This window comes from Desmodus rotundus, chromosome 9 (genome assembly GCF_022682495.2).
Source record: "Desmodus rotundus isolate HL8 chromosome 9, HLdesRot8A.1, whole genome shotgun sequence".
Classification (NCBI taxonomy): domain Eukaryota; kingdom Metazoa; phylum Chordata; class Mammalia; order Chiroptera; family Phyllostomidae; genus Desmodus; species Desmodus rotundus.
In genome coordinates, this window is record NC_071395.1 from 32,246,844 (window position 1) to 32,257,144 (window position 10,301).

Consider the following 10,301-nt stretch of genomic DNA (forward strand, 5'->3'; position numbering starts at 1 on the left):
GACCAGAGGGGAGGGGGAATGGGGGACAGAGGAGGAAGGGTCAAGTCAAGGAATATGGATGAAGGACCCATGGACAAAGACAATGGGAGGGAGGATTGAATGTGGGGGGTGGGGGTGGGTAGGGCAGGGGAGATTAATGGGAGAAAAGTGAGGACAACTGTAATGGGAGAAAAGTGGGGATAATTGAATGATGATAAAAAATTTAAAAGATATATAAAAATAAACATACTAACTAATTAATCTAAATAAAGATGACATAAGCCTGGACTAATAGTGAATGTGTGTTATGAATTAAGAATTATGAGTACTCTAATTCTGTGAATGTTAAGCACAAATAAAAAATAATAAATAAAATATATTTATAATTATTATGTGTTTATTACTTTACAATATATGAAATGCTTTCACACCTATACCTAATCTCAACAAACAATTGACATATTTCATTTGATTCTCATACTTATTCCATGAGATAGACCTTTATCCTCATGTTCCAGTAAAGACAGAGCACTAGGAATATTAAATAACTGCTACATTGCTCATGGGTGGTATTATTTGAACTTGAATTGAGGTTTTATCCTAAACTTCATGCCAAATATTATGTATAAGAATGTTTTCCAAATTGTTGAGTTGAATATCAAGTCTAAAATCATTAATTGTATTTGGATGTTTTTTGATTTGTCTTGATATCATTTTATTAATTGCTTTTATCTTTTGAACAAATTCAGTGCATCCTTTTAATATTCACCTATATGATAACAGTCAGTAAGTGAAAATTATGATAAACAGACTGATGTCACTGAGGCTTAGCTGTTCATACAGTGAAAGTACATGGTTTTCAGCTCTAATTCAATACTTGACCATTACTATTCCCACTGTCTGAACACCCACTAAAATCAAAGAACTCAGAAGCCTCAAAAAGGCAGACATTCCTGCCCACTCCACACAACTGATGACAGACTGATTGGAAGCTAATTAACAGGCATGGCAATGTAAATGAGACTCCAAGCTTCTCTCCCAGAAGTGGAGGGGAGAGGGACCCTAAAATGACTATTTTATTAGGAGGGGTCTTCTCACAAATGCGTTTCATTTGCTTCGTTTGTTCTTTTACAAAGTCAATTTAGGGCAGACACATCAAAGTTCTATTTAATATAGTTCATTTCATTTTCCTAACTTCAAAACATTCACCTGCAAGAGGAATTAGAAACAGGTACTTTTTACTATTGTTTGACTGGGGGCATTATTCTACTAACTTACTTTCAAAGTTCAGTAAGAGATACTTTCTCAATTGATTTTATTTTTGAGTTTTACAAGAAATATTGTGCACTTCAGACCCATTCCGTCTATGACTGATTTTGTTTGAAACCTATGGGGAGGCACGCCTGTGTGTTCCTGCTGCAGCAGCGTCCCTGCTGAGGGTGTGGCCAGCCCCCATGGAAGGCAGCACCGTGTTCGGTGAGTGTGCTGTTGGTCCTGACTTGCTAAATCATGTCACACAGCACCAGGTGTTCAACACGAGGACACAGCACATGGGGTATGAATGCTCACAAACTGTGCACTGTCCTGACCCCTTTCACTGAAGTACAGACTGCTAAAATTTAGGGCCCCACACCAATTCTGTTATAATGTTAGGTTACCATTCTGCAATAAACAGCTTCACTGCATTGATTTACAAGCAAGTGAGAGTTCCCTTCAAGCTACTCAGTAGGCAAGTGAAGGATAAGCCAATGAGCACGGCTAAGACAATGACTGTTTCTGAAAATATCTTCAGTAACTTATCTCATATTTGTAGAAAAAGCATGTGTTTTATGGATATGGTCATGTTAAAACATTCCAGCACTTTTCCTGTAGCTTCAATAAATTAAAAACCTTTCTTCTAAAGGCATTTCAGTTTTCTCAAAAAATGGGTATAATTTTCTAACACTGGTACTAACTTTTGATTAAATTATCTTTAAGCAGAATTTATTGTGCATATTAGCACATGAAGAAATGACTTACTATAATTAAGTTCTACTGATTTTTATTTCACAATTTATTCTAAGCTTCAAATCATGAGAATCTCAACATTTCCAGGGATATACAATTTAATCTTTTCTATATATTTAAATTGGAGAACTTTTAATTGAAACATTCATTGTTAAGAATGTACAATGCAAAAAATATATGAAATGCAATATATGGATAATGCTTTATAGAACTGTACACTTAAAATCTATATAATTTAATTAACCAATGTCACCTCAATAATTTTAATTTAATTAAAATGTAAATACATACACTATATAATATTGTATATATAGTATAGTATAGTATAGTATAATGTATAATAGTGTATATATACTATATTATACAGTATACTATACAGTATACTATACATTATACTATACCATACTATATAGTATATGGTATACTATATATACTATACAATAAATAGTATAATATATATTATATTGTATTATATTATATATTATATATACACACTATACTATATGTAATTTTATATAATATAATATTATAATTATATATATAAATGTCATATAATATATTATAGTATATATTATATATACACATTATAAAATATTATAATATATATTATATACACACACTATACTATGCTATATATAAGTGTATATATAGATAGATATAATTCCATCATGGGCTGGCTTTTTCTTCCATTTGTGATATTCTCCCTCATGTATCCTCTTTACTTATTCAAACTCTTAAGTCCTTTAATATCCTTCTCAAATTGCTATTCAACGAAGCCTGCCCTGCCTGAGAACTCAGGCCTTTGTCAGACTCTGCTTCCTGAGTAGTTATGCACTTATTAGCTGTATAGTTGATTTAGACACACTTTTTATAGAACTGATTATATTCAGCTTAACACGGTTTTACATATCATTTAAAATTTTTAGTGCAAGTGATTATTCTCTCTCCACTCAGTTTCTAAGCTGACTGCAGACAGGCAGTCATGCTTTTTGTTATAAGAGCAATATTTTTTGTTGAACAAAATATTTTATTCATTTGTTCAACTATCACTTAATCAGCTCTCACTATAAGCCAGGGACTGTGCTAAATACTGACGTATGGGAATTCATGTGTAATTTATTAATTCAATACACATTTAAGTGTCCACCATTTGCCAGGAACATGGGAGACAGGTATAAAATAAATTAAATTTCTAGATTCATGGACCTTACATAAATAACCAATATGTATATATTATCAAGTAGTCATAAGGGCTATGAAGAAAATAAATCAAGGCACAGTTATAGGGAGTGATAGAGTGTGAGTGTGGGAAGATCTGAGAGAAGGTGATGAGATCACTTCGAGGGGATGGCATTTGAATAGCGACTTGTGTGAAGTGAAGGGATGAACCAGTATCTGAGAGATGAGAGTTCTTGGCAGAGGGAAGAAAAGGTCCAAGTGCCTGAGACGGGGGTGCCCTTGGCATGACCTGGCACAGCAAGAAGGTAAATTGTGGTAAGAAGGCCCTGAGTGACAGGGAGGGCTCATTGGAGGTAGGGTCAGAGAGGAGGCAAGGCCAGCTCATGGTGGGCTTTAAAGGATTGAATTCCATACATGATGGGAAGGCACTGGGAGGTTTTGAGTAGGGGACTGATATGGTCTGATTTATGAGGAACAAGACAATAAAAAAGACCCTGGAACTTCACTAAAGAAACTTAAAATCTATTACTCAACATTTTACTATACAAACATTAATAGATTTCTAAAAATTGAATTGAGAGAGAGAGAGAAAGAGAGAGAGAGACATCGATTTGTTATTCCACTTATTTATGCATTCACTGGTTGATTCTTGTATGTGCCCTGACCAGGGAACGAACCCACAACCTTGGTGTATTGGGACAATGCTCTAACTAACTCAGCAACCCAGGCAAAACTAGATGTTTTTATTAAACTATAAAATTTTAAAAATCATTGAGGGGAGGGAGGAGGAGGATAATGGGGGAAAGAAGGGAAAAGGCCATCAAGGAACATGTATAAAGGACTCATGGACAAAGCCAAAGTGGGGAAGGATTGAGGGTGGGAGGTGGGAGTGGAAGTGAGGGGAAACTGGTGGCAGGAAAATGGAGACAACTGTACATGAACAACAATAAAAAAAAGTTAAAGCAAGTATACATTTGGTATATTAAATTTAATAAGTGTAAAAACAAAAATTAAAAAATTGACTAAAATTTAGAAAATTTCAGCAATGTGTATGTTCTATATAAGGTGCATATAAATGAGTGTAACTGTGGGAAGTGGCAAATAGCAAATTTAAATGGAAAATTATAGACTCAAAAGTTACAAAGATGAGGAATGTAGAATTTATACACTGATAACTCAAATCCAAGAAATGCAGTCTATTTATCTGAGAAGCAAAAGCTCAACCATTATTTTTACTTACATATATTTACATCTCAAAATATTAAGATATTTAAATGTTTCATGTAAGAAGATAAATTACTATTATTTGAATTGTAGGTCCCAAAGAATATTTTAAAAATATTTGCATCACAAGTTTACCTCACATAAGGGCATAGTGATTGGTTGGTTAAGTGGATCGGAAGCACTGTGAGATAGGAACATAATTATATGATCTTAGGTGTCCAATAATCAAAGCTCCCTTTTTTTCCCTATTGTAGATGAGATCTTAGTGCTGTAATCAAGGCAACTGGGTTGTGATATGAATTCTGATGCTAGTGTGATCGGCACTCTTGAGCAAGACAAAATAACGATGGTAACAGCCACTGTGAATTGCGCGCTCACACTGTGTCAGGCCCTCTGTGAGCTTTCTGTTGGTGTTTTCTTGTCAGAGTTCTGACCCAAAGGAGAGAGAAAACAAAACAGGTCAAACAGAAAACCAAGTATCACCTTCACAACTAATAAAGCCAGTATCAGACAATGGGGCAACAACAGCCTTCCTGGAAACATATTTTCGCATCCAGCCTTTGGCCGTGCAGGGTGGCTGTAGGATGTTCCAAATGAAGGTCAATCTAAGATGAGCAGAGCAGAGCAGAACAGAAGTTGAGTGTCCGTGGGCAGCTGCTCCAGGGACAAAGGGAAAGAAAGGATCTGGATGGCACAACGCTACCTCCTCTTCCAAAGTCGCCATCAAGGGTATTTAAGGAAATTCCCTCTTCCCTGAAACTGCAATCGGGAAAGAACCGTTCTTCATAGTGAAGTACGTGTTAGCTCATCCTCACAGGAACCCTCCAGTAGGTATTATTATGACAATTTTACAGACACAGAAACAAAGGCACGGAGAGTGAAATAAGTTGCTGAGGTCCCACAGTGAGGCTGTGGTGGAAGCCGTCCTGAACCCAGGCAGGCTGGCACTAGAGTTCACATTCTCAGCCCCCACGCCCTCAGCTTCTCTGATCTTTTTGAGTGGACTTTCTTATCCGTGCAATAAAGGGGTTACACTAGAAAAATCTCTAAAATTTTCTTTCAACTTCAAAATGCTTTAATTTGCCTTGAGGTTTATTGTAGAAATATCTGGGTGTGTAAAATATTTTAAACTCCTCAGGCAAGGGATAATATGGAACAATATTATACACAACCTAAAATATTATTTTGATGAAAAGTTACAGTAGGTAATTGTAACCCAATTCTCTCTTCAATGTGGAAAACTGAGCAGTTTAAAAAGGAACAGACAGATGGAATTTTGCTAACACGTCCAAGAAGGAAATATGATTTCACATGCGTATTATATGCAAGTTTATGAATGCAGTCATAGTGTCTGGAATCTAGGTAGGAAACTATGATGAAAATCAGTGAAGTAAAATATCAAAATAAAACATTGCATGACAACTCCTAATGGGGTGCAATGTGGCGCCTTGAATAAAGCCACTTGGGAGTATTAACATGAGACCTAAGTGGCTGAAGGGTTCTGAATTTCCCTGGCGATATTCATATATCATGAAGTAAATGTTAGCTGGCAATAATTCAAGAAGCGACATGCTTAACATGCCCCTGGTGAGATGCTGAAGTTGTGATCACTGCCAGTTAATTGTGACATTCTACTTTGTGTCAAATTAAGTAGACCCCGGTTTGTAGTTTCCTAAGAGCTTGTTTGGAGCAAAGATTTCGGATTATAAATCTCAATTAAGTATGGCACGTGAGATTAGGTCGCAGACTCACCTATGTATGTTTGCAAGGGTGGAGCCGTTATCAACATGTTTCCAGCAAAACTGCCTCAGTGTCTCCCTGACAGCAGAGGAGTGACCCAACATCGATACACACCGGGCATTTTGGAATAGTATTTTTGATTGAAGGTTTAAAAAAAATCTCCTTGAATTAATAAACTTCTAAAATGAGTTCAAACCAATATAACTTCTACTTATGCAATGAATAGTTCAAATAACTACGATTTTTATGTCAAATTAATTTGGTGGTTGGCAAGTGTTGAATGCCTTTATTCAATGCAATACGTTTAAATTCTAGCTGATGAGCTTTATTCTCCTTCCCCACCAAAAAAGTTCAAAAGAATGGCATAGCCTTTACTAATTACATAGTGTATCCTTGATGAGTGTGACTTTAAAAATAAGCATGTCCTTTCTTTAGGAGCTGCTTGGGTATTGTATCTAACTGCAGCTCCAATTCCCAGCTCATCCCAACTATAGACTTAGTAGCATTCCTTTTCAGAATTCTGCTCGCACCTCAGGGGCTCATTGTGAAGATTTTTTTTTTTTTGGTTAAAAAGAGATTGTATTTGCTTGCTGAATCTTTATGCATACTTGCTCTTTCCAAAGTGTATGTTTCAAGCTAGAGCTTAAATGATTTCTTAAAAAGTTATGTTATACATGGGATGTTATGATCTTGATTTCCATAAAGAGCCTAGCAGATTGGCACTCTGGGGGGTAGTCTGGGGGGTGGGTGGGCAGAGGGATGGAGCAAAAAAGGGAAGAAAAGAGAAAGAACTCACAGGCACAAACAACAGTGTGGTGATTGCGGACGCAGGGGGTGGGTGGAGGTGGAAGAGGGTATAGGGAAGATAAATAGTGATGAAAAACTGTATTTTAAAAAGAATGATTTTTTAATGAACAATTTAATCTGTATGTTACAAATTTTCTCTACTAATATGTTTACTTTATTGAATAACATCTCAGGGTGGAGAACATAAATTAGTAAGAAAGTGGAGCTGGCATACCAGAAAGATAAATGACAACTGACAAGTACGCTGGATCATAGTGGTTTAATAAAGTAAATAGAAAAGGTGCCATATTTTTCTTTATTGCGACATTACAAAGTGATAAAGTCTCTAAACATGTAGCATAAAAGAAACTAGAATTACACTATTTGACTCCTAATTAACTTGATCACTCGTTACAAACGAATAGTAAGTAGTATATATGAATGCCTAAATGAGTTGACAGGTATTCAAATAACTCTAATAATATCCAGGGTATAACTCTAATAATATCCAGAGATGTCAGGAAAGGGGATGGCTGTCTGGGTAGTGAGATTTCATTTGCTGTTTATTTTGAGAACAGTGACTTGCACCTCTTGTGAAATATTCTCTTCTGATTTCTCCACTATAAATAGCTCACTTTGGGTCTGATGGCTTCTAATCAGTGAATAACGATGGCTGAGTGGGCCCCAGTTATCAACAGCAACAGCAGTAGTAGCATTTATAGGGGATTTAATCCTCATAACAATCCAGTGAAGTAAGGATTGTAATTACCTTCCTTTTATTCACAGGCAAATCAACACTCAGAAAATTTAGGTCACTGGCCAAAGACCAGCAATCAATGCAACCACGATGGATAGTTGCCACACTCCCGCTCTGTTCTAGGAACTGTGCTGGTTTAGAGGACTAAACACAGTGGGATGCAGCTATCTTTTCAACTCAGGGGTAGCCTTCTGGGGGAAACATGAATTCATAGGCAACTACAACATAGATGGTTAAGAGCTAATATGTGAATAAAAGCTAATACATATACTGCATTGGGGTACCGTGAAATACAGAACACGTTCATAAGGTGCGAGGGAAGACTTCTGCAGGCAGAAAGTGACAGAGCAGGATGAGAGAGTTTTTCTTGTATGTGCCTTGCTGGTGAAAGTAGACGGTGCTCATCTTTATTCTTTTAGCTCTACAGGCTTGGCTTTCGTTTTTGTATTCATTCAGCTTACCACGACACCACGTGGGGAACTACTCTCTTTTGCATACGTAATGCCAGGATAGACCTTACATTTATTTTCATGGCCGTGTTTAGGAGGGTACTTGTCTATTGTACCAAAGAAAATATATACATGAGAAAAACACTGAACAATTTTCTAGATAAATGTAATCCACAGCCAGTTGTTTATAAGATCAGGTTACTATTTATAAACTCTCAATTTTAATATAAGATGTTTTAGCTGCTGAAAAGTGTTCTGTCATTTTGAAATGTTTTAACATTCAGAAGGTCAGTATTACATGCACTTTCCAGCCATGTGTGTGATTACATGAATTTACGGCATCGGCAGAGCCATCTGCGGACCTGACTAGGTTTAAGAATGACATGCACGACATACTCGGTCAGTGTTGGATACTCTGAGCAGTCAGACCAGAGTGCCAGGATACTGTCCGCCCAGCATCTCTTTTCTAGAAAATGGCCCTCGCTTCTAAATTCACATGCTGCCTGAGGCGTTGCCATGTTTATACGTGTGATCATCGATTGGTTCGGGGTGGGAAGAAGATCCAAGCTGTATTATCCCACTATTTGACTTCATTGGCTAGGCTTGGCTAGTCATAATCTATTCTGTTTCCACACCCAACGGGTAGACTGTGATTCAACTCTGGCATTAACTACCTGGAGTTAGTACGAGGCTCCATAGATTAAGGGCTGCGTCTTCCAAGACTGCCCTTACCTTAGACACCAGCCGCAAGTGAGGTCCCCAGGTCACCCACACTTCTGACTTACCTACTATGAGTTGGGGGGTTTCTGTGGCTCCCTCAGTTTCCATAATTTGATAGAACTCATAGAACTCAAGAAAGTACTATTCTCATAATTGCAGCTTTATTATAAATGACCCAACTCAGGAACAGCCCCATGAAAAGTTGCACAGGGCAAGGACTGGAAGGGTTGCAAATGCAAAGCCCCCACGCTTTCTCCTCGTGGGGTCAGGGTGCCTCACTCTCGGCCCGTCAGTGTGTTCACCAACCAGGAAGAGCCTTGCTGCCCAGAGTTTGTTTGTTTGATTTTTTTATGCTATTACAGTTGTTCCTGCTTTTCCTCCCTTTTCCCACCTCCACTCAGGGCCACCCTTTCTCCTCTCTCAGTCAGTCCCCAAATCGTTGTCTGTGTCCCTGGGTCATGCATAAGTGTTCTGTGGTTAATCCGTTCACCATCTTTCATCCAGTTCCGCCCTCCCCATCGGTTGTCAGTTTGTTCCATGTTTCTATCTTCTGTTTCTGTTTTGTTTGTTTATTGTGTTCATTAGATTCCAGACACAATTGGGGATCATGTGGTATTTGTCTCTCTCTCACTGGATTATTTCACTTAGCATAATGATCTCCAGGTCCATCTATGCTGTTGCAAAAGGTAAGAGTTCTTTCTTTTTTACTGCTGTGAGTATTCCATATACGTACTGCAGCTTTTTTAATCCACTCATTTACTGATGGGCACCTAGGCTGCTTCCAGACCCTGGCTATTACAAATAGCATTGCTATGAACATAGGGGTGCATATATATTTTTTGTATTGGTGTTTTGGGATTCTTAGGATATATTCCCAGAAGTGGAATTACTTGGGCCAAAAGGGAAAGGCTCTACAGATGGCCACAGCCACATGAAAAAATTTTCAACATCATTATTATCAGAGAAATGCAAATTAAAACCACAGTGAGATATTACCTCACACCTGTCAGAATGGCTACCATCATAAAACAACAAACTACAAGTATTGGCAAGAATGTGGAGAAAAAGGGAACCCTAGTGCACTGTCAGTGGGAACTCAGTCTGGTGCGGCCACTGCGGAAAACTACATGCTGTCCAGAGTTTTTGTTGGGGTTGCATAAGTTCCATCTCTCTAGTCATGTGTCTGGTCTCTCTGGTGACCAGCTTCCATCCTGAAGCTACCTAGGCACCGGCCATGTGTCAATTCATTAGCATAATATTTATCATTCAAAAAGTCCCACTGGCTTTTGAAGCTCTGTGGCAAGGGCTAGAGACAAAGACCAGAAACATACTTTATTATATCAGAGAATCTATTTTTGGAAATTCTGTTACTAGAACTGAGTAAGAGAATTCAATCTTTTTATATTCTTGCAGTATATGTAAAGCTTAGGGCTGTCGTCTGCCATGTTTCCCAGAAAGAC

At 37.6% G+C, this 10,301-nt stretch overlaps 1 pseudogene; it reads right to left on the bottom strand.

Annotated features, from left to right (window-relative positions):
* LOC112312316 (pre-mRNA-splicing factor SPF27 pseudogene) overlaps positions 1-8,639 on the bottom strand; it is a 29,679-nt pseudogene extending 21,040 nt beyond the window's left edge.
* Positions 8,640-10,301: the final 1,662 nt, after the last annotated feature.